This window comes from Schistocerca piceifrons, chromosome 2 (genome assembly GCF_021461385.2).
Source record: "Schistocerca piceifrons isolate TAMUIC-IGC-003096 chromosome 2, iqSchPice1.1, whole genome shotgun sequence".
NCBI lineage: Eukaryota > Metazoa > Arthropoda > Insecta > Orthoptera > Acrididae > Schistocerca > Schistocerca piceifrons.
Genome location: NC_060139.1, coordinates 101692002 through 101718937, shown reverse-complemented (window position 1 = coordinate 101718937; position 26936 = coordinate 101692002).

Sequence of the window (26936 nt, the reverse complement as noted above, 5' to 3'; positions counted from 1 at the left end):
CACAATACAAACACAACACACACAACATTTACTCCATTCACGCACTTCAAACTCATACTACTAACTGCCCAAAGACAAAAATTTATCTCTAACGATGTGTAGCAAAGAAAATATTATCATATATCAATCTATTTGTGTAAAATCACCTTTGAAACATACATTCTAAAAATAAAGTACAAATATTTGTTAATCACTGCTAATCTTCATCATCATAATTACATTTAAAGTGTTTATTTATGTTGACTTTTATACATTTTCAGTTAGCTATATGGTAGTGGATTTCTGGGTTTTGAGTCTTCAACTTGGGAATTGGGAATTTCATATGGCTGAAGATCGGTTAGTACATTTATCTCACCATAACCAGTTTTATTACACTGCCTTGCTGTCAACATGCATTGGGATTGAGTAGTGATCTGTGATGCATTTTTTGTGTAGTGAAGGTGTCAATTCATTGCACAATGACAGCACCGTACGGTGTTCTATGTTTGTCATTGCAGCAAGTGTATGAGTGGTGTAGGAAGTTTAAGAGTGATGTAACTTCTGTGGAGGATGGCCCAGGACTAGGGCAGGCTCACTGTTCAGTGATGGACAGAACACTGTGTTAGTGGAGGAGCTCAACTGCCTGCTGGAAAAGTCACACTCATTCTCTTTTGGGATGCAAATGGAATAATTTTGGAGCATTTCATGGATAGAGGAGTGATAATAACCAGTACTTTTTATTCAGACATACTGAAAAATCAACTTTGCCCTACAATCAGGAGTAAACGATGAGGACTTCTGATTTCAGGAGTACTGGTACAGTATGACAACGCCTGAGTGCATACGGCCTGTAAGACAGTTGAGTCTGTTCAGAAAATTAAATCTGGATGTCTGGTACATTCTCCTTATTCACTAGACCTCATGCCTAGTGACTTTCACCTGTTTGATGCACTGAAAGAAACAATGGGAGGTAGGGTTGGGTTGGGTTGTTTGGGGATGAGACCAAACGGCAAGGTCATCGATCTCATCAGATTAGGGAAGGATGGGGAAGGAAGTCGGCCATGCCCTTTTAAAGGAATCATCCTGGCATTTGCCTGGAGCGATTTAGGGAAATCATGGAAAACCTATATCAGGATGGCTGGACGCGGGATTGAACCATCGTCCTCTGAATGTGAGCCCAGTGTGCTTACCACTCCGCCACCTCGCTTGGGGGGGAGGGGGTGGGGGGAGGCATTTCAGAAGTGATGAAGAAGTGAAAACCATGGGACATGACTGGCTACACGCACAGCTAAAAGCATTCTTCATCATGGTATCTATGCACTTCTGAATCAGTGGAATACGTGCATTCAACCCAAGGAGACTACATCAAAAAACGACATGTAAGTTTTTTGTTTGTTATTACAATTAAAAATATTATAGCACTTTTAAGATTTTCATTTGAATCACTCTTGTACTCCATTTAACAGTGTCAGATCTACAATCCAAAGAAGATAACACACAATAGCAATGTTAATAAGTGACTAGTGCTGCACTGCTTCTCTAATGACACACTCATTCATTTACACTGCATTTGTGAACAGCAACATAAAAATTTTCAAATGGAATTGCTGGAACCAACTATATGTTAGAAACCACACATTTTAATACAGTGAACGAAGCATGATAGCAGTCTCAAAACAGTATGTAAACAATAATATAATTGTCCTATTGAAGGTATTGAAAGAAAGATTTTGCTCCTTTCCAGTTTTCCAAAAGGTTACAGCACCTTTCATATACTCCTCTATTACAGATGGGGACAAAGTGGTATCTGATGATATTACATCTTCAAACCAGGCTTCATCGTCGCTTATTTCCTTGTTTTTACATCCTTTCCTTGTTGTACCAATGAAGCTCTTCAACAAATGAGGCTGTGGTGAAATGGCAATCTCATTAGTGTCATATCCTTTCATAAGGAAACATTGAATGCCAGTCCACTATCTTGCTCTATATCTAGTATGTCTTCATTCATGAAACTGTCTATGATTTGTGCAACTAAATTGAGAGCTATAAATAATAGCATAAAGAATGCCCCATTTGCTTTCATTTTCTGGGTATAAAAGTTAGTTGAATGGCCACATATAATAATGCTTATCGGCTACGACTTTCAGTAGCTCTTGTTCTTTGGTGTTTAAATGGTGCAGTTTGACATCCATCCTACACTGCTCCTGGAGATGCTGCATTATTGCTTGTTGGTTCAGGAGTTGTCAATAAATTTTATGAAAATGAATGTACATCAGTACGTAAGGGAAAAATCGCTTGGCGTTAGGTCAGGTGAACGTAGAGGCCATGCAAAGCAAGCCTTGTCATTGGGCCCCTTGCGGCCTATCCAGCGTTTGGGAAGAACTTGGCTATAGACTTGATGTGTGCCGTGTGACAACATTTGAGCATTTATAAGGTTCTTGGTAAAACTGTTTGAGTTGCTCTTTCATTTGACATATCGTTTATAACTGTAAGTTTAATGTAATAAATATTATAAAGCGTTAAAACCCCGATATTCATTTATAAACACCCTGTACTGTTCACACAGTAAAATTGCTGCAGGAAGCATGACATTTTAATTTATTACTTTGTTGAAACTTCCTGGCAGATTAAAACTGTGTGCCCGACCGAGACTCGAACTCGGGACCTTTGCCTTTCGCGGGCAAGTGCAGCAAGTGAAGCAGAAGAGCTTCTGTAAAGTTTGGAAGGTAGGAGACGAGGTACTGGCAGAAGTAAAGCTGTGAGTACCGGGCGTGAGTCGTGCTTCGGTAGCTCAGATGGTAGAGCACTTGCCCGCGAAAGGCAAAGGTCCCGAGTTCGAGTCTCGGTCGGGCACACAGTTTTAATCTGCCAGGAAGTTTCATATCAGCGCACACTCCGCTGCAGAGTGAAAATCTCATTCTATTACTTTGTTATTTGAGATACATTTTGCAAATAGTATTCATGTGCACCACTGAATGTATCAGAAAAATTAAATCATGGTACCACATACAGTTCACGAGATATGACATTATAAACACTGAGATTTGTGAAAAAATGCTGCATCATGCAAGACATTTAAATTTACTACTGTGTTGCTACAAACTTTATTCACAACACTTTTTGCAAACAGTATCTACATCTGTCACTGCTTATACCTACAAAAATATATCTTTCTAAGACAGATAATTCAGGAGATATGATGTCACAGAGGTGCGTGAAAAACTGCCATATCACACGTGTCATTTTAATTTACTACTAATTCTATTTGCAACATATTTTTCTGACAGTACCCATGTATGCTGCTGAATGCAACTACAAAAATACATCATTGTACAACATGAAGTTCAGGATATGAAATCATAAACCATAAGATATGTGCAAAACTGCATCATCATCAATGACATTTTAATTTATTACATCTTTACTACTTATTCTATACACAACGCATTTTTCAGGCAGGAAGCTCATATACCACTTGGTATACCTGCAAAATTATATGATTGTACAGCACATAGTTCAGGAGGTACGATATCAATTATTGAGCTGAAGGGCAAAACTCGCTGAAGAAAGAGGTGAAATGTCTGTGCAAATATGTGTGAAATATGTTCAAATAAATGGGAAATATAGTTGACATGTGCCTATGCAGGCAAAGCCACAGGTAAAAAGCTCATCCTAAACCTCTGGAACGATTTCATCCAAATTTGGTACATATATTAGTTACAATCTGGAAAAAAATACTGCGGGGGTTAGGACCGCCAGCCTCTTATTGGGATGAGTGTGTGATCTGGAGAGAGAAGGGGGAAGAAGGAGGGAATGAGCGCAGGTAAGGGAGGAAGAGGTACAGGATGGATAGAGAGAGACGATGGGGAAATGGACGGAGAGAGGGGAGAGGAGCAGACGGATAGAGACAGGAAGCAAGAGGCAGGCGGAGAGAGGAGAGAGAGAGAGAGAGAGAGAGAGAGAGAGAGAGTGAGTTGGTGGGAGTCAAACAGACAGAGGAGGGAATGTTTCTTTCATCTTTATTTCCCTAATGGGAATGTTTGGAATAGGTGGTTGAAAGAGTCCAGTAGTGGATCCATAACTGCTGTATCTTGCACCAGGTTTTGCGTTTCTCTTAGTTTTTTTTTTTTTTTTTGTTATGGTCGCCACACAATACCAGTTCTGCAAGGATCCTACTATTCAGTACCTTTGAACCATGACACAGCTTCTCCCCCGTGGGTGCTGATCCCTTGCATCAAAGATTCTGAAAGAGATTTTTCTTGTTCTAGTGGAATAACCCACTCGGAGGAGTCGAACTCAATGTACTACTTACGAATCGAAATTCTCTTAATGAATCGACTACACAGACTCAGAATAATAGTACAATAAAAACATAACATAATCCCATGATGATTTCTGTGCTGCCATGGAGGTCATGTACACTCCATGCCTTTCCCTCGTGGCCCCTCAGAGAAAAAGACTCCATCCAGCGGGTAGAAGCGCCAGACCATGACTCACATTGCCGATAGCACAGGATCGGTACAATTCCAATCAGCAGAAACCATCAACAATCCTTCCAAAAGTGAGGTGTTTCCTACTTACTAACTACCTTAGCCCATGAACATCTTTCATCACCTAACGTATGTCAAGGATGTGGAACATCTCACTCTATAAATAACATGTTACTGCTCATATTCCCCCACTGAAGCAAAATATGTCATGCTCATAAACTTAATTCTAATAATTTAATGCATTTACAATAAACATCAAATTTCAGAAAATTGTTTAGTGCTGTAACTTTGCAAAATACTAAGTTTGTTTGCAGTTAATTTCCCTCTGGGACTTTGCATTACGTTTCCCTCAACTCTCTCATATTTCAGCAATTACTTCCCGTCATGACTTAACCCAACACCAAGCTATGTTCAGATCCAGTCCAAATGGAACTTGCATAAAATTTCTTTTTTTCTATGCTATTTTTCTTTATCACACTATAATTCTGTCTGCGCTCCATCATTCAGACATTTTAATTTTGTGATTACACTTTAGAATTCTCCTTTTGTCCTTGTTACCCGAGCTACATGATCTCTGTTTCCCTCAGCTATGGGTATTCTGACATGCACAGACATTCCTAGGTTTCTCAAGATATTACTATTAATTAGTTTAATTACTTTCTTTGCAATACATAGGTGTCACTACTTTTTTACTGTCATGTCCTCATTACAGCAAATCTTAGAAACGTACTTATGTTTATTTGCCATTTTAAATTAATTCATTTACCATATTTTATGGACTATAAGATGCAATGTTGCCTCCAATTTTTGGGTGTGTATTATACTTGAAATTAATGTAAAAACATCCAGCATTTGATTTAAAATTCCCACCAGTCTTAAAAATGGCCATATATTTGATGTTGTGGAAAAACTATTTCTATCTGGCAACATTGAATTCAACTGGCAGCAGCAGTACACCAATGCAACGAGCATGATTTGCAGTGATTCACAAGCTTGCTAACACTGTTTCTCTCCCAAAATACTATCACGAACCCAGAACGCTGTCTAGCTTGTGATACATCATTGCTGTCTACGGTGTCAGTGAACTTGAATTGAAAGTGATTTGTGTTGTCGGTAACAGTACAATATTTCTATCAGTAGCTAGTTTCATAGTGGGAAAAAAAAGGATTCATATGGTGTGGGCTATAAATTGAAAGTCGTAGCATACACAGAAGAACATGGAAACAGAAGGCCGAGTGGTATTTTGGCCCTCCATCAACAGAAAAAAAAACATTCACAATTAGCAGATTAATAAAGAAGAACTAAACAAGCAAAACAAGCTGAAAGATACATGTGTTCAGTAAAGTAGATAAAAAATCAGTAGAGTCATATCTCAATGAGGAACTTGAGACTTTCAGCACAGCTCAGGAGCACGTAGAGGGCTCAAGTTTAAAAGAGTAGTTGACCATGCACTGGATAGATAGGCATCCAGTAGAACAGTTCATAAGGGGAGCAAACCACTACTGTATTCAGTCACTGTAAAGAAACTTTTGAAGAAACAGATATTACTGCACAATAGGAGTAAAATGAAGCACAGGGCTATCGATAGGTAGATGCTGAATGAAATGTGTGTGGCTGGCAAGAGAGCAATGCATGATGCCATCAGTGACTACCACTGCAGAATATTGTCAAATGACACTTCACAAAATCCAAATTCTGTGATACATATATAGGCTCAGTGGCACCAAAGTTAGTGTCCGTTCCCTACCGAATGAGACAGGAACTGAAATTGAGGGTAGCAAAGCAAACGCTGAAATGCTTAACACCATTTCCAAATGTTCCTTTGCGAAGGAAAACCCAGGAGAATTGCTCCTTGTGCCACTGGAAGGATGAATGAAAAGTGCAAGTGCTGTTGAGGAACAGCTGAAATTGCTAAAATTGAACAAAGCTGGAGGGCCCGTTGGAATCCCTGTCATTCTATACTGTATGTGTGTGTGTGTGTGTGTGTGTGTGTGTGTGTGTGTGTGTGTGTCAGTCCGTTAGCCCGCCCCCTTCTAACTATATCATAGTTCCCTCAAACAAAAAACCCTCTTGGAAAAAGGTGCAGGACACATCTGTCTAAAAGAGTAGAGGTGATCCACAAAACTACCGTCCAGTATCCATTATGTCGATTTTTGTAGAATCTTAGAGCACATTCTGAGCTCAAACATAATGAGGTGTCTTGAACAGAATGACCTCCTCAGCGCTAACCAGCATGTATTTCAAAAACATCGATCTTTTGAAACCCAACTCGTATTGTTCTCACATGACATACTGAAAGCTTTGGATGAAGGCAACCAGGTAGATGCAGGGTTGCTTGATTTCCAAAAAGCATTTGACTCAGTACCACATCTAAGCTTATTGTCAAAAGTATGATCATGTGGGATATCAAATGAAATTTGTGACTGGATTGAGGACTTTTTAGTAGAGAAGTCACAACATGTTATCTTGGATGGAAAGTCATCATCAGATGTAGAAGTAACTTCGTGTGTGCCCTGGGAAGTATGCTGCAACCCTTGCTGTACATGTTGTATATTAATGACATTGCAGACAATATTAACAGTAAAACCAGGCTTTTTGCAGATGATGCAGTTATCAATAATGAAGTACTATCTGAGAGAAGCTGCATAAATATTCAGTCAGATCTTGATAAGATTTCAGCTTGGTGCGTAAATTAACAACGTCCTCTAAATGTTCAGCAATTTGAAATTTTCCACTTTACAAAATGAAAAAAAAAAAAAAAAAAAAAAAACCTTAATACCCTATGACTTTGGTTTATTGGTACAATACCGAGACAGTGCAATCAGTCTACAAAAAAGATTGCTTACAAATCACTCATGCGACCAGTTCTAGTACACTGCTGAAGTGTGTGGGACCTATACCAGATAGGACTAACAGGGGATATTGAACATGCATAGAGAAGGGCAGCACAAATGGCCACAGGTTTGTTAAATCTGTGGGAGAGAGCCACAGAGATACTGAAGGAACCGAACTGGCAATCTCTTGAAGACACGCCTGAACTATCCCCAGAAAGTCTATTACCAAAGTTTCAAGAACCTGTGATGAAGCAAGCTGGGATCTTTTCACTTCCTCTCTCGTTTTGCCATCCGAATCATTAAATTCATTTTTGACTAATTACTATTAACATATGTGAGTATAATCTGCATTTTCATAAAAGAGAAAAGTTGGCCCTCAATCTTAAAGAATATACCACCAGTTCTAATTTTTTGCTTAGTTTTGTGTATGTAATTAATTTCCTGATTTATTTGGAATATTCCTAGTAAATATCTTTGTTATAGGGTGAAATCAGTAATTGTTCCGTGACTTAAATTCTATTGTTGACAAATATAAATTCTGCGATAATGATAAACATTTGGAAAAAGAATCACTAGGATTCTTGAAGTACTTATTTGGCTTTATTTGAAAACATGTTAGCAAAGCCAGCTCCTTATTAATTACAAGGTAATTACCAGTTTCTTCAAAAGTGTTGTTTGTATAACTGTATCTGTTAATTTCATCATTTAAACAAATAATTCAGCTTAACCCTCATGTTAGAAGAAAATGTTAAAAAGAACCAATTTTTCCCTGTATTCAATTAATTGAATGAAGTATGTTTTAAATGTAATTTCTGTAATGTTAACATCAAACAATGTACAGTTTCAGTACCTATTATTTTGTGATATTATATAAAGGCTCGATTTTTGGGCTTGAGTCAATCATTCCACAGCCGATTTTCAGACGAGAAACCTGTGCTGGTTTGGTCAAAAACAATGCATCAACTTCACTGTGAAAAAAAGTGTAATAGGCTGTGTGTTAAAACAATGACAGTGTCTGTTCAATATGTACCGTATTATCCTGCAAGGTTTTTACTGCTCATAGATGTTCACCAGTAAACTACTGTAGCAGTATGCTGACATTTGCCTGAAAACTATTAATGAGGTTTATCGAGAGCTAAACAATAGTGCACTGACCATATTAACTGTGTATATTGGTGGACTGTGAACAGTGAAAGTAAAGAACTTTGAATTGCAATTGTGCACCTGTCGGCTACATTATTTATAGTAGTCAGTTTTGAAATTCCACTCTCCATTTTTCAGCCAGTATCACAATGCCCTGAAGAAGTGAATTAAAATTTGTGCTGCAGCCTGGACTCGAACTAGGGTCTTTTTGCTTACTAGGTAGATATGCTGACCATTACACCACCACAGCATTATGGTCAACATAGCTGCACAGACTACCCAAGTCAAATATCCTTCCCAACACGAACTCCAATTCACATCTCCCCTTATATTGTCACTATTACCAGGGCTCTCCAACATTGAAATAGCACCCCAGCATTGGACGTAATGGGGAAGTGCTGTACCACATGTGATCATATAGATCTTAAATTAAATGTTCAAGTTAGTTTTGTTATCCATTGAATTCTTCCCATCTCTGGGTACATGACAGAGAATTTTACAGCTGCAAACATCTCTCCTTTTCCTGCCATACTATGTCTTTTAGTAAAGGATAGTGTAAATTATGTCTCCTTGTAGTATTACAGTTATGAATGTTAACTGTTGTTTCCACACTGTAACTGACTGTTGACAACACAACTTGGTAACAGAATAAATGTGCTGTGAGGCTGCTTTCAATATGCACAACTGTTTAAAGAGGTGTCTACAAGAGGCATATTATCGTTGCTGCCCACTTCTGTACGACAAAGAATTTTTCCTAGATGTCAAATTACCCCAGAATATAATGCCACTAGACATTAATGAATGAAAATAGGAGAAGTAAGTCAGTTTTCTGAAATTTTCATCTCCAAAAACTGACATCCATAGTTACATGATAAATAAACAATGCAAATTCAAAGAGTGTCAATTCAATTAAATACTTACAGATTACCATAACGGACAACTTAAATTGAAACTGTCGTGTAGAAAATCTTGTGGGAAGGCAACCAAAGACTGTCTTTTATTGGCAGAACACTTAGAAGATCCAACAGATCTACTAAGCATATGGCCTACACCATGTTTGTCCATCCTCTGCTAAGTGTATTGTTGCTTGGTATGGGATTCGTACAAGATAAAATTTATGAAGGACATCGAAAAAGATCAGAAGACCAGTTCATTTTGTATTATCATGAAGCAGAGGGAGAGTGTCACGGATATGAGAAAATAGAGAGTTCACATAAAGATTTAGGTGTTCACTTTTCCTACACGCTGTTCGAGAGTGGAGCAATTGAGAAACTGGTTTCATGAACCCTCTACCAAGGCGGGCCTGGAACAGTAATTAATTGACTGTATTGTGTTTTATCTGAATTCAGTGTCAGTCCATTTGCAGAAAATCAGTTACATTTTTCAAGAAAATATTATTAACATTTCCATGTGTTGGAATTACTCCATTAGGCTTGACTGTAACACATGCAGCACCAGCAAAGAGAACCACTTCTGCTTCTTGGATATATGATGGCAGATAATTTATATGTACAAGGAGCAGTCAATAATTACAGAGACAAATTGATGTAGAAATTACACAGTTTGTATGAGGAGTTTTCTATTTTCATGACTTTAGGTTGGCATCACTGCGATGAGCTAAGGACATCTGATAGATGAAACCTGTTTTGTTGAAAATCGCAGTATTGTATTTAATGATTGTTTGTCAGCTTGATGTTTCCACATTAGTTGAACAACATTCAGTGATGTGTTTTTTTGCTTTCTGAAGGGGAAAGCTGGCTGAAATATTTTCTCAAATGATATTACAGTATGGTGAAAGTTGTAGAAACCACATAAATTTTTATCAGTGAGCAGAACAGTTGGAAAATGGTCAAACCTCAGTGACTGACAAGTAGTGTCCTGGCTGACCAGCTGAAGATTCATCAATGCCTTAGCTTGAAGGGCACACGTTAACAACACTATTCATGAAGACTGACATGTTACAGTTGAACATCTACCAAAAACAGTTGGCACACTTCAGACCTATACCATTAGTTTCATTTTTCAGAAGTAAAACAATGGAAACTCCAGGTCAGAATACCAACAACATAAGGGAAAGGATGGATTGCTACTCATTGTAAAGTTGATATGCTGAGTTACAGATGGGCACAACAAAAAGACTATTATGATTTAGCTTTCAGCCAAAGCCTTCTTCAGAAAAGAAAACATACACACATTGATTGTGTGCATGTTTCATTTTCTGGAGAAGGCACTGGCTGAAAACTAAATTGTATCAGTCTTTTTGTTGTACCATCTGCAACTCAACGGGTCACCTTCATGGTGAGTAGCAATCTATCGATATCCTTATATTGTTGATATTCTTCCAAAAGTGAGAAAGTGGCCTGTGACAGAATATTCACTCATTTAAATGAACAGGACTTGTTACTGCCTCTGAGTTTGATTTTCATAATGAATTCTCCACAGAGAAAACAATTCTCCACAGAGAAAACAATTCTCCACAGAGAAAACAATTCTCCACAGAAGTACTAGCAAAACTAAGCAAGAAAATTTATACTGTTGATATATTCCCTGACTAAACCTCTAATTGTGCAGGTTATACTCAGCAAATTAGAATGTTACAGCATCAGTAGCATTCCTCTCACATGGAGGGAGTCTTAACTTCATAACATAAAGAAGAAGGTCGCACTAATGATCTGTATCACTGGCACCAAACTAACATCAGAATAAGTGAACATGACTAACATGCTCGTAACACGAGCAGGATGAATATGTGAGCCGCAGCACCTCAGACGCATAATGCAACACCTGGAAAGTGTTCTGAGGAGCAATGGGTATTCCACAAGTTAGACTAGAAGTGTAACAGAGCCAAACACTCGGTGAAGTAAGGAATCAGAAAAAGAAATGTTGGGTACCGCCTTTCTGCCATACATTCCCAGAGTGACGAACAGAATCGGCCATATAGTTTGCAAACACAGCATAAAGATGATTTTCAGAGAGTGTCTTAGATCAGCAAAGGAGAAAAGGGACGCACTTGCAATGTCGGGAATATACCACGCACATGCAGAAAAGTTTATGTCGGAATGACTGGACGATCAATCAACACCAGGATCAAAGAACATAAGCGACATTGCAGGTTGGGGCAGGTGGAGAAATCAGCCATGGCAGAGCAAGCACTGAGTGAGACCGACCACGTAATAAAATTCGCCGACATGGAAGTTGTGCCTGTAAGGAAGCACTATCACATGCGCATGTTCATAGAAGCAGTAGAAATACAAAAACACGCAAACAGTTTCAACAAGAAAGTGGAAAGCCTTAAGGTAAACGGATCCTGGCTTCCCATACTGCAGCAAACGACCGTCACAGGTAGCAAGAGGAGAACTACACCGGAAATGACCGAGGAGAAGCCCTCGGACGTTGGTGCGCCAGGTACATGTAGTCTGCGGCCGCGAGCTCAACTCCAGTTCACCATTGGCAATGGAGGGTGAAGCTTTGACAATGCCAGCCACTCGTGCTGGCGAAATGTCAGTAAAATCATTAGATGAACGTCAGCCGAAGAACCCAAGACAGAAGCCAATAGGCAAATGGAGGTTTATTTATTTGGCCCATCAAATTGTACATGTACAAGATACACAAGGATACTGGACAAACTTAAATTCTTTGAACAAATTCAGTTTACACCATGTACACTTTTGCTCAGTCCTTGACTGTTAAGCTGAATGTCTGCACTACAATGAGTATTATGATCGTGACTTATTGGTCTCAAGCAAAATTTCTTATGTCTTCTGATGGCACAAGCATATTAATCAAGGATCCAAACCTTAGCAGACACAGCTCAGATGATACCTGAACATGCCTACAATGGGTTCACAGTTAACAGCTTAAGTCCTAAATCTCACAAAGTCATTTCTGGTAGTCTAGTGGTCAACTGCATGATTGTCACAGCATTGAATCCCAGTCTAATTATAGACATTTTCAATCAGTCATTGATGTGAAAATTCACCTTGAGTATCTGGATTCTACAGTAAACTGTAGATCTTCTTTCCCCAGTAGGATTACTGGGGTAGGCTGAAGTCACACAAGTCTCTGAAGTATCAAATTGAAAGATATGCAATGAGCTGTTGACTCACACTGAAATATTACTATTGTTGGGAATATATGAACAATACAATTCATATGTGAATGTGCGTGTGGCAAAGCATACTGCACAGACTGTAATAGACCTCTATGACTTTCCTTTGCATACTCTGTGGTGTTACCTTATCTACAGACTGTAATGTGAAATTCTACGTAATTATGGATGTTAAAATATGGGATGCCTTTTCCTGCAGTTTTCGTATTCAGAATTACTCATTTTCCTGCATGAGTTACAACAATTATTGTTGTACAAAGACTCATATTTTTCAATTTAAAACCAGTACTGTTGGCACAAAAAGCAGAAATGAATGTCCATATACTAAATGTAACACCATGTGTAAAACTCTTTGGGGTCCAGTTGGATAACAAGTAAAAATGGACTCAACATATAGATAAACTAATCAAGAAGTTCAATTCAGCATCTTATGTACTTAGAAGAATCTCTTATTGTGTTGAGCTAAATACAAGTATGTTGGCTTATTTTCACATTGTGTTCTCTCTCAGAATTATCTTCTGGGGGAGTACACATGAAGTAAAATGTGTTTATTCAGCAAAGTGAGCATTAAGGAATATTGTGTAAAGTGGATAACTGTAAACCTTGCAGAAGCCTTTTTAAGGATCTTGAAATTCTTACACTAACTTCCCCATACATTCGCTGAAAGTCGAAATCAGTTTTAGCTGAACTGTGATTTGCACCTCAAATACAAGGCACGAGTTATTTACCTGTTGACCTTCCTCTTTGTCTAGGATTCATTTAATCTCATGGGAAGCTATTCAACAAACTCTCATCCAACATAGAGCAAGAAATGGGGATCCCTACCAATTCAAAAGAAAATGAAAAATGTATCACATTGACCACTTTTTCTGCAAATTACCTGAATGCCTACATCTTGGGATTGAAAAGTTTCTTACATACATGGCAAGTAGTTGTGTTTGTTGAAGAGCTGCATTGCGAGTAGCAATGTACTGTAAACAAGACTCAGTATTTATAGATGTGGAAAAATACCACTGTAATAAGTCAATATTAGGCTTTTAACAGCAGGTAAACAGCAGGAGGTACTAGCTTATTCAAATTAACAGCTCTCTTTCTAAATTCTTCAATTAAAATTAGATGCATAAGCATGAATAACACCATGATATATGGTGACAGTTTATTTTAATACTGTAGACCAATGAGGTTTCTGTGATGTCCCTGTCTTACGATAATGTATACCTTGACTCACTCCGCATCCCTGAAGGTTGTTGTTCTTGATGAGATCAGCAGAACATGGTGGATGAAAGAATGTGTACATGAAATACAAGTTTAACAAAGAGTAACATAAGCACTGATGAAGCAGATATAAAATACCAAAGGTGAAACATAAACCAACAGCAAATTTTTGAAGGGTTTGAAAACACATTCCACCTCACCAAATTAGAAGAATAACAAAACCACCAAACAGCATTCAGCCCTCAGACCAATTATCTGAAAGGGAAATCTACAATTTTTACTCTACCAAACGTCATCAATTGTGTTTGGAAAACCCTCCCATTCATCCTCAACTTCTAAAAAACATCCCGTTTAAAGTTGTCCATAGAAGAAATGTAGCGTATGATGTTGAGGAGCTTTACAAGCAGTCCACTCCCTCAGTGACAGAACAGCATTTGATATTCAGTAATGATGGCCACACTGCTAAATTCACGTATACCATCCACATATTGACATACAGGTTTAAAAATGGTGCAACAAAACTGTATTAAAGGTCAAGATTTCATGCATGCCCTCCACAAAATAACTGTGTAAATGAAAATTGGCATTTTGTACTTGTCATAACTATATAAAAAGGGTGGAAAGTTGAGATGGAGTCCACGAAAAACATTTGGACCTCCAATCAATTGCTGTTTATTGTATAAACGTGCCACAGTGATGTGGTTACCGTCGTCGCTGGCGGCGCAGTGTACCTGTGTATCGCAGTTTGAAGGCGATTGATATTGACTTGGCTGGGCACTTTAATAAACATCAATTGATTGGAGGTCCGAATGTTTTTTGTGGACTCCATCTGAACTATACGTGTGATGTACAAGCAGTGTTTGGAGGTAGTACCTGGCTGACACTTGCTGTTGTATGGGGAAATCAAGCAGATTGTGGTGGCCTTGAAGCATTTCCAGATGCTAACATTTTGGCTTGGAAGACATGGAGTATTGCTGAGACTACAGGACTGTTGCCAAAACAGCCTTATGGTACTCTTGTTCCAAGCATGCCATTTGTTTTGACTACGAGAAGGAAGAAGAAGTTAAATGCTGATGAGTACCTCTTTTTATGGGCTAAAGTCGGCAATGGCAATTGTAAAATAAAGATCAATGGTGATTGTATGATTTATTATAGACAATAAAGTGTGCTCTGTCCTTTCCTTATCTCTTTTCCTTACCTCCCTCCCTTTTTTTATTAAAAAAAGGGAGGACCAGGCGTGAGTCGTGCTTCGGTAGCTCAGATGGTAGAGCACTTGCCCGCGAAAGGCAAAGGTCCCGAGTTCTAGTCTCGGTCGGGCACACAGTTTTAATCTGCCAGAAAGTTTCATATCAGCGCACACTCTGCTGCAGAGTGAAAATCTCATTCTGGAGGCAATAAATTGTTTTCCAAAATACTGTGGACCATTTGAAATAGTGGGTATTCCGCATCAAAAATAGGTATTTTTGGTAGATCCCCAAAATGGTGCAAGAAAAAGGATTATATAGTACTGATAAGGTTCAGAAAATTTACATGCTCAGGAGAGTTTACATCCATTGGAAATTTGGTGGAGTGATGTCCATCAGCAGTCCCAATTAAATGCTTTGTTACTTCATATTTAGTTTTCCATGAAGCAATTTCTTCCTCTCCAGTTATGCCACTGTCTTTATTCAGCGTTCATCTCTTACTTTCCTATCCTATGAAGAAGCATGAAACGTAGCAAGAAAGCTATATTATTTGAGCATAAAGGACTTATATTATTGAGCAACAGTTACAGACCACATGTGGAGCAGACACACAACAGCAATAAACACAAAATTTTTATTTATTTATTTACCAGCTTTATTTGAGCATAGAAAATGTCCTTCTGCATATATAATTTTCTACCTTTTCTTTCCTCTTATACATAATGGTTGGGTTTTCTGTATCTTTTACAGGAGAGGAAAGACAGATATCATCTGCAAACAGAACTGTTGCGGAGCTGATATTTAATGACAAGTCATTAACATAGAAGAGAAATAGGACTGGGCCTAATATGGAGCCTTGAACACCCTGAGATATTTTTTTTTTTCCAGTAAGAAAAATAATTCACGCCATTTGAAGAGATGCTTACTCTTTGCATTCTGTTGGATAAGGTGGATTTAAGCCATTGTAGGGCACTGCCACTAATACCATACTTCTCACGTTTGTAAACAAGCAAAGCATGGTTTGCAGAATCAAATGCCTTTGTGAGGTCGCAGAAACTTCCTGCCACCTTATTTCTCTTGTCTAATGATGTACTTATTTTCTCAATGAAACTGTTTACTGCATCTATGTTGTTATTCCTCTGCTGAAAACCAAATTGATTGTTTAGAATAACAGAATATTTTGCAATGAAGTTTTGGATTTATGCAACAGCTAGTTTTTCACATATTTTAGTTAGGACTGGGAGAATTGAGATGGGGCAATAATTTCCCATGACCTCTCTTGATCTACATCTACATGGTTACTCTGCAATTCGCACCTAAGTGCCTGGCAGGGGGTTCATCGAACCATTTCATACTCCTTCTCTACCATTCCACTCTGAATGGTGTGTGGGCAAAAGGAACACCTAAATCTTTCCGTTCGAGCTCTGATTTCTCTTATTTTATTGTGATGATCATTTCTCCCTAGAGGTGGATGTCAACAAAATATTTTCACATTTGGAAGAGAAAGTTGGTGATTGAAGTTTCGTAAATAGATCTCGCCGAAAAGGAAACCGCCTTTGTGTCAGTGACTGCCACCCTAACTCACGTATCATATCAGTGACACTCTCACCCCTATTGCACAATAACATGAAATGAGCTGCCCTTCTTTGCACTTTTTAGATGTCCTCAGTCACTCCTTCCTGGTAAGGATCCCACGCCGTGCAACAATATTCTAGTAGAGGATGAACAAGTGTAATTTAGGCTGTCTCTTTAGTGGGTTTGTCACATCTTCTAAGTGTTCTGCCAACAAAGCACAGTCTTTGTTTCACTTTCCCCACAATATTATCTATGTGGTATTTCCAATTTAAGTTGCTTGTAATTGTAATTCATAGGTATTTAGTCGAATTGACAGCCCTTAGATTTGTGCGATTTATCGTATACCTAAAATTTATTGGATTTCTTTTAGTACCCGTGTGGATGACCCCACACTTTTCTTTTTTAGTGCCAATTGCCACTTTTTGCATCATACAGAAATTCTCTCTAGATCATTTTGTAATTGGAACTGATCATCTAATGATTTTACTAGATAGTAAATTACAGCGGCATCTACAAACAATCTAAGGGGGATGCTCAGATCATCACAGAGATCATTTATGTAAATCAGGAACAGCAGAGGGCTTATGACACTATTATGCAGAATGCCAGATATCACATCCATTCTACTCAATGATTTACCATCTATCACTATGAACTGTGACCTCTCTGAGAGGAAATCACATATCCAATCACACAACTGAGACGATACTCCATATGCACGCAATTTGATTAATAGTTGCTTGTGAGGAACGGTATCAAAAGCCCTTCTTGAAGAGTTGTTTGACTTCACCATATTTCATCTCTGGGAAACAGTCCTCTTCAAAACATTGATTTTTTATTTGAGCTAGTGGCTTTGCAATTCTATTGTATACCACTTTAATAACTTTGGTGGGTATTCAATCCTAATCTGCAGATTTTTTGTTTCTTAATATTAGAATAACATTTTCTATATCCTCCACAGAAACTTTTAAGAATTTTGTAAAGTTCTCAGAGTTTTCACCTTGGCCAAAGGGATTTACTTTGTTGTGATAATCTGTTACATCTACATGGGATTTTGCTACATTTATAAAAAATTCATTAAAGTACTCTGGTATTTGAGTTGGCTTGATGATAGTATTTCCTTCAATGTCAATTTTTTAAATTTCTTGGTTACTGGTTTTAACACCTAACTCAGATTTAATGACTGACCACACAGCCTTTGTCTTATTTTTATGATTTAAAATTAGCCTGTTTTATAGAGTGTGTCATATTTAATGAAATTAATATCTTTATTATATTTTAGTTCTCTGTGCGGTTGCCTTTTACTTACACAAGAAATTTTTGTGCCCTGAGTAATCCACTTTACTTTATTTGTTATTTTATTGCTGCAGAATCTAGGTGGAAATGTTTCATTAAAGACATCAAGAAAACTATTTAGGAATTTCTCAAAGTTTTTGTTGCTTCAGTTACATTGATCAAAAGGCCATGTTTTCTCTTTTAGCTTGTCACTAAATGTTACCAAGTTTTCTTTGCTAAAGTACCTGCTCATATGGGTTTTCATACATGAAATGTTCCTGTCTGTCTGTGGCAGCTCAATGAATAATGCACAATGATCTGAAATACCTATATCTAGACAAAATGTATACACATCATCATATATATAATTAGTTAGAACATTGTCAATCCATGTTGATGATTGCTCATTGTCTCTGGCAGATTTATTTATTTATCCTTTGACAAAGTACGTCGTATTGATCAAGATATATTTTCATTTCATGCACTGACAGGTACATCGTTTTTACTGTCTACTGTTTAACAAAAATATAATTTATTACAAATTTATTCTAGGGCTAATTCATATTAAATTAAATTTTGTACAATTTTTCTTTTGATACATTATTGGTATTGCAATTGTTTTGAACTGTAGGGCACATGAATTCATTAACACTGTAATAACAGTTTTCTGTTAGAAAATTTTTGAGACATTTTTTGAAAATATTTTTATTGTTTATTTCTCTCAAGAATGGAGTTTTTCAAGGGCTTTTGGTCCAGCATATGATGGCTTTTTTTGTATTTTGTGATGTTGCGTGTAGCCTCATGGAAGAGGTTCTGTTTTTTTGTGTCATGGTTGTGTTTTGTGTTGTTATCTCCAGTATCGGCAGAATATTTGAATTTTGTCCAACAGAGGAGTTCGTATAGGTATATACTGGGTAATGTTAGTATTTTGAGAGCTTTAAATGCTGGTTTACATGAATCTTTCCAGTTAAGGCTGGCTATCATTCCTATGGCTCTTTTTTGTAATTTAAATACTTTATTTATGTTTGTTTTCGAAGTACCTCCCCCGCAGAATTATGCCATAACTTAATGTCATATGAATTACTGCATAGTATATTGTTTTCATAATGCCTGTATTTTTTAGGTAGCTGAGTCTGTGCAGCACATATAGGTCTGTGCTGAGTTTCCCCCGTATATATTCTACGTGGTTATCCCAGTTTACATTTTCATCGACAATAATCCCACGGAATTTTGTATATTTTGTGTTTTCTTCTAAGCACTCATCTATACATACATTGATATCTTCACTGTGAAAGTTTCAAAGTCTGAAGTTTATATAAAGTGTTTTAGTAATATTGTTGTGCAGGTTTAATTCAATAAATCTGCATTGTTTACTTCTACACTGGCTTTTATTTCTAGCTTTTCTGTGTCTTTATCTGTGAACAGAAGAGTTGTGTCATGTGCATAGGTAACTGTACTACCATACCTAACCATATTTGGGGTGAGATTTGTTTATAGAATGAAGAGTAATGGGCCAAGAATTGAGCCTTGTGGCACAGAGAAGTGTAAAATTCTTGTTTTAGATCTTATTTTTTCACCAGTAGTTTTTGTAATTTCATTATATTGGCTCCTGTTTGCCAGGTATGAGAGAATCCAGTCTCCTGCTTTTCCTCTTATGCCATATACTCCTAATATTTCTACTAAGTTCTGTGGTCTACACAGTTGAGTGCCTTTGCTGGATCCCATTTATTCTTAGAATCCAAGTTTGTTATGACATTTTCGATGAGATCTAGTACTGCATCTATGGTGCATTTATCTTTCTGGATGCCAAACTGATTCTTGTTGATTATTTCATATTTCATCAGAAAAGCAGTGAGTCTGTGCATAAGCTCATTCAAATATTTTTGATATGACTGGTAAAAGAGCATAGGCCTATAATTCTATGGATTGTATTCATTCCCCTTTTTATGTATTGGTTTTATCAGAGCTGTCTTTAAGCACTTTGGAAAAGTTCCTTGCAGGTGAGGTAGATGTTTGGGTCAGTTACACCAAACAACAGCTTTTTAACAGTAGTTCATTTATTCACCTCTTTACACAAGTAAGACTTACAAAGAACTGCTCGTGGCGGAGGAGAGCAAAGATAATCTTAGCTTAGCGTCCAAAGTACTCTATAGAGGCCGGGGGGGAGGGGGGGGGCGGGGGTGACCAAGACGTCGGCAGGGGTGGTCCGCGGGGGCCGGACCACGGTCAGCTTGACAGCGTCGTCGAGGAGCTACGTGGGTAGATGACATGAAGGAAGGTTCCACCACCGAACCTGGAAGTTGTTGAAGCATGCCGGGCGTCGTACTGGGGTTGCTGGTCGTGCGGCGACAGGTAGGCTGGCGATTTGCGAGTGGAACGGAATGACAAAAATGATGTCTCCGGTGGGCGTGGCAAACACACAAAGCATGTCCAGGTCGACGTCGGGCAAGAGGGGAACACATTTCATCAGGTGGCAGGGAATGGCGGAAGTTGTGTCATGAGCACCGGATGAAGGGAAACACACGACAAACAGTGTACCATTGCTTAGTATTATAGAGATGTTGTGGATTATGTCCGGGAGAACAGGCACAAACACCTCGAGCGAGGGCACGTTCAAGATGGAGGGACGTAAGATACCTCGACAGGGTGAGACAGGCGATGGAGGAGAGTTCGAAGGGACCAGCGAAGTGCCCAGCGGCAAGGGCGTGATCATAGGTAGGCTCGATGTGGGGAGCATGGGGTCACTCGACGGAGTGTGTGAGACCGGAGTAGGGATCGAGGTCAGAGGAGAGCTCGCCAATTGGAGCTGGAAGTCACCCGATTGAGTGTGTAAGTCCGACCTGGAGGGAGTGGTTGGAACTTCCTGAGCCACAACAGTGAGTGGCGTGGTCATGGCCTGAAGGGGAGTAGAAGAAGGCTCGACATGAGCAGGCTTAAGTCTTTTGATAGAGACTGTGACAGCTGAATCTTTCATCTAGATGTCATAGGTGTTGGCTGAGCACCGGAGAACTCGGTCCGGTCCGGTATATGGAGGTTGGAATGGAGCACGGACAGTGTCATCTCGGAGCATGATGTACTCGCAATTGTCCAGAGATTTCGGGATGTACTTGTGTCAGACAACACCACATACAAAGTTTGCCAAGGCAATCCCATTCCTGATGTCCAGGCGGAGCTTCAAGGAATCCTCAGAACCTTAGGCCCCCTGCAAAACCTTTCGCCTGACTCCATCAACCTCCTGACCCCACCGACATCCTGCACCCCTACCTTCTACCTTCTTCCTAAAATTCACAAACCCAATCATCCAGGCCGCCCCATTGTAGCTAGTTACCAAGCCCCCACAGAACATATCTCTTCCTACGTAGATCAACACCTTCAACCCATTACATGCAGTCTCCCATCCTTCATCAAAGACACCAACCACTTTCTCGAACGCCTGGAATCCTTACCCAATCTGCTACCCCCCGAAACCATCTTTGTAACCATTGATGCCACTTCCTTATACACAAATATTCCGCATGTCCAGGGCCTCGCTGCGATGGAGCACTTCCTTTCACGCTGATCATCTGCCACCCTACCTAAAACCTCTTTCCTCATTACCTTAGCCAGCTTCATCCTGACCCACAACTTCTTCACTTTTGAAGGCCAGACATACCAACAATTAAAGGGAACAGCCATGGGTACCAGGATGGCCCCCTCATACGCCAACCTATCCATGGGTCACTTAGAGGAAGCCTTCTTGGTTACCCAGGCCTGCCAACCCAAAGTTTGGTACAGATTTATTGATGACATCTTCATGATCTGGACTCACAGTGAAGAAGAACTCCAGAATTTCCTCTCCAACCTTAACTCCTTTGGTTCCATCAGATTCACCTGGTCCTACTCCAAATCCCACGCCACTTTCCTTGGCGTTGATCTCCATCTGTCTAATGGCCAGCTTCACGCGTCCGTCCACATCAAACCCACCAACAAGCAACAGTACCTCCAGTATGACAGCTGCCACCCATTCCACATCAAACAGTCCCTTCCATACAGCCTAGGTCTTCGTGGCAAACGAATCTGCTCCAGTCCGGAATCCCTGAACCATTACACCAACAACCTGACAACAGCTTTCGCATCCCGCAACTACCCTCCCGACCTGGTACAGAAGCAAATAACCAGAGCCACTTCCTCATCCCCTCAAACCCAGAAGAACCACAAAAGTGCCCCATTTGTGACAGGATACTTTCTGGGACTGGACCAGACTCTGAATGTGGCTCTCCAGCAGGGATACGACTTCCTCAAATCCTGCCCTGAAATGAGATCCATCCTTCATGAAATCCTCCCCACTCCACCAAGAGTGTCTTTCCGCCGTCCACCTAACCTTCAGAACCTGTTAGTTCATCCCTATGAAATCCCCAAACCACCTTCCCTACCCTCTGGCTCCTACCTTGTAACTGCCCACGGTGTAAAACCTGTCCCATGCACCCTCCCACCACCACCTACTCCAGTCCTGTAACCCGGAAAGTGTACACGATCAAAGGCAGAGCCACGTGTGAAAGCACCCACGTGATTTACCAACTGACCTGCCTACACTGTGACGCATTCTATGTGGGAATGACCAGCAACAAACTGTCCATTCGCATGAATGGACACAGGCAGACAATGTTTGTTGGTAATAAGGATCACCCTGTGGCTAAACATGCCTTGGTGCAGAGCCAGCACATCTTGGCAGAGTGTTACACCGTCCGGGTTATCTGGATACTTCCCACTAACACCAACCTATCTGAACTCCAGAGATGGGAACTTGCTCTTCAATATATCCTCTCTTCCCGTTACCCACCAGGCCTCAATCTCCGCTAATTTCAAGTTGCCGCCACTCATACCTCACCTGTCATTCAACAACATCTTTGCCTCTGCACTTCCGCCTCGACTGACATCTCTGCCCAAACTCTTTGTCACCGCGTACCACTATGGTCGCGGGTTCAAATCCTGCCTCGGGCATGGATGTGTGTGATGTCCTTAGGTTAGTTAGGTTTAAGTAGTTCTAAGTTCTAGGGGACTGATAACCACAGATGTTAAGTCCCACAGTGCTCAGAGCCATTTGAACCATTTGAAACTCTTTGTCTTTGAATATGTCTGCTTGTGTCTGAATATGTGTGGATGGATATGTGTGTGTGTGCGAGTGTATACCCGTCCTTTTTTTCCCCTAAGGTAAGTCTTTCCGCTCCCGGGATTGGAATGACTCCATACCCTCTCCCTTCAAACCCACATCCTTTCGTCTTTCCCTCTCCTTCCCTCTTTCCTGATGAAGCAACCGTTGGTTGCGAAAGCTAGAATTTTGTGTGTATGTTTGTGTTTGTTTGTGTCTATCGACCTGCCAGCGCTTTCGTTTGGTAAGTCACGTCATCTTTGTTTTTAGATTTACAAAATAATAAGTGTTACAGACAATAATTATTGCAATATATGTGTTTACAATAAAGAACAGTCAGGATTACAAATGTATATTTGGGCACATATTTGCCTTTGACAATAAAAGAAATGCTAAACACTGTACTTCAGGAACTCTTCTATTGTATAAAATGGTCCTTGTAATAGGAACTGCCTTAAAGTTTTTCTTAAACAAGAGCTCATCTTCTACCAAACACTTAATTCTTGAAGGGAGGGCATTAAAAATCTTACAGCCAGTGAAATGGACTCCTTTCTGTATCATACTTAGATTTGCCTGTTCATAGCGGATATCATGTTTTCTTCTCATCTCTCATACATTCTGTTTAAAAATGGACTTTTCTTCCCTTAAGAAGCACATCAAAGGGAATATATATAATGCAGTGGATGTAAGGATTCCAAGTTTCTCAAAAAGATTCCTGCATGTGGCTCTAGGATGGACTCCACACATTATCCTTATGGCTCTTTTTTTGTGCACACAATACTTCTTTAGCCAGTGACTGATTACCCCAAAATATAATTCCATATGCCTTAATGGCATGAAAATAACCATAATAGTCTGACTTCATGGTTTCCATACTTCTATAAGAAGAAACAAGGTATAATGCATAAGTTGCTGAACTCAATCTTTTGCATAGATCCTGGATGTGGTCTGACCAGTTCAGTTTGCTGTCAGTATGCAAGCCTAGGAATTTTTAGGTATCCATCCTGGTTATCACCTGCTCACCTATTTTTACTACTATTTCTTCGTCTTTGAATGTTGTGTGGAACTGAATATAGTTGTTTTAGTGTAACTTAAAGAAAATTAATGTTAAACCAGTTCAATGTTTCACTTAAAACATTATTTTCTGTTTCCTCGAGTATTCCTCTACTGAATTATCAATAAGTAGTGTAGTGTCATCAGCAAAAATGGTGAATCTACAATATTCCATACAGACAGACAGATCATTTATAAAGATAATAAAAAGTAGGGGGCCCAGAACTGAGCAATGGGGCACTCCACATATGATGGTACCCCATTCTGAAGATAATGGGACTCTATTTTAACTATCCAATACAACTTTCTGTTTCCTGTTTGACAGGTATGAGTCAAGCTATTTTCCTGATGAACCACTTATACTGGGATGTGCAGCTTTTTGTAAAAGAATCTAGTGACTGACACAGTCAAACGCATTTGTTAGGTCACAATAAATCCCAACCACCTTTAGTTTTTTGTTGATAGATTCCAAGACTTTGCCACCAAATGAAAATATTGCATCTTCTGTTGACAAACCATTCTGAAATCCAAACTGACTTTCGGTGAGGGTATTTTGATCCCTCAGATTCTTAACTATCCTGGCATGCATTAGTTTCTCTAAAACCTTTCAAAAACTTGTCAATAGTGATATTGGTAGATAATTAGTAGCATCAGTCTTATCTCCCTTCTTGTACAGCGGTTTTACAACTGCATACTTAAGCCTCTCAGGAACTATTCTTTGCTTAAGCGATGCATCAAAAATGTGGCAAAGGACTTTACTTTCATGACTGCAGGAGTATTTCAATAATTTGTTAGAAATATTGACAGTTCCAGTAGAGTTTTTAATTTTCAGAGATTTAATAACTCTTTCAATTTCTTGAACAGTGACTGTTGTTACCTTCATGTGTTGTACTGAGATAGGTACTCTGCTTTCAAAAAATTGATGGCTTGGTTCATGGAGCCTTGCAAATCTATTTTTTCTGTTACTGTTAAAAAATGTTTGTTTAATGTGTCTGCAACTATTTTTGGATTGCTAACAAGATGACCATCCCTTGTTATTTGGATATTTTTAAAGTTGTTGTGATCTTCAGTCCTGAGACTGGTTTGATGCAGCTCTCCATGCTACTCTATCCTGTGCAAGCTTCTTCATCTCCCAGTACCTACTGCAACCTACATCCTTCTGAATCTGCTTAGTGTATTCATCTCTTGGTCTCCCTCTACAATTTTTACCCTCCATGCTGCCCTCCAATACTAAATTGGTGATCCCTTGATGCCTCAGAACATGTCCTACCAACCAATCCCTTCTTCTAGTCAAGTTGTGCCACAAACTCCTCTTCTCTCCAATTCTATTCAATACCTCCTCATTAGTTATGTGATCTACCCATCTAATCTTCAGCATTCTTCTGTAGCACCACATTTCAAAAGCTTCTATTCTCTTCTTGTCCAAACTACACTCCTGGAAATGGAAAAAAGAACACATTGACAGCGGTGTGTCAGACCCACCATACTTGCTCCGGACACTGCAAGAGGGCTGTACAAGCAATGATCACACGCACGGCACAGCGGACACACCAGGAACCGCGGTGTTGGCCGTCGAATGGCGCTAGCTGCGCAGCATTTGTGCACCACCGCCGTCAGTGTCAGCCAGTTTGCCGTGGCATACGGAGCTCCATCGCAGTCTTTAACACTGGTAGCATGCCGCGACAGCGTGGACGTGAACCATATGTGCAGTTGACGGACTTTGAGCGAGGGCGTATAGTGGGCATGCGGGAGGCCGGGTAGACATACCGCCGAATTGCTCAACACGTGGGGCGTGAGGTCTCCACAGTACATCGATATTGTCGCCAGTGGTCGGCGGAAGGTGCACGTGCCCGTCGACCTGGGACCGGACCGCAGCGACGCACGGATGCACGCCAAGACCGTAGGATCCTACGCAGTGCCGTAGGGGACCGCACCGCCACTTCCCAGCAAATTAGGGACACTGTTGCTCCTGGGGTATCGGCGAGGACCATTCGCAACCGTCTCCATGAAGCTGGGCTACGGTCCCGCACACTGTTAGGCCGTCTTCCGCTCACGCCCCAACATCGTGCAGCCCGCCTCCAGTGGTGTCGCGACAGGCGTGAATGGAGGGACGAATGGAGACGTGTCGTCTTCAGCGATGAGAGTCGCTTCTGCCTTGGTGCCAATGATGGTCGTGTGCGTGTTTGGCGCCGTGCAGGTGAGCGCCACAATCAGGACTGCGTACGACCGAGGCACACAGGGCCAACACCCGGCATCATGGTGTGGGGAGCGATCTCCTACACTGGCCGTACACCACTGGTGATCGTCGAGGGGACACTGAATAGTGCACGGTACATCCAAACCGTCATCAAACCCATCGTTCTACCATTCCTAGACCGGCAAGGGAACTTGCTGTTCCAACAGGACAATGCACGTCCGCATGTATCCCGTGCCACCCAACGTGCTCTAGAAGGTGTAAGTCAACTACCCTGGCCAGCAAGATCTCCGGATCTGTCCCCCATTGAGCATGTTTGGGACTGGATGAAGCGTCGTCTCACGCGGTCTGCACGTCCAGCACGAACGCTGGTCCAACTGAGGCGCCAGGTGGAAATGGCATGGCAAGCCGTTCCACAGGACTACATCCAGCATCTCTACGATCGTCTCCATGGGAGAATAGCAGCCTGCATTGCTGCGAAAGGTGGATATACACTGTACTAGTGCCGACATTGTGCATGCTCTGTTGCCTGTGTCTATGTGCCTGTGGTTCTGTCAGTGTGATCATGTGATGTATCTGACCCCAGGAATGTGTCAATAAAGTTTCCCCTTCCTGGGACAATGAATTCACGGTGTTCTTATTTCAACTTCCAGGAGTGTATTTATCATCCATGTTTCACTTCCATACATGGCTACATTCCATACAAATACTTTCAGAAAAGACTTCCTGACACTATACTCGTTGTTAACAAATTTCTC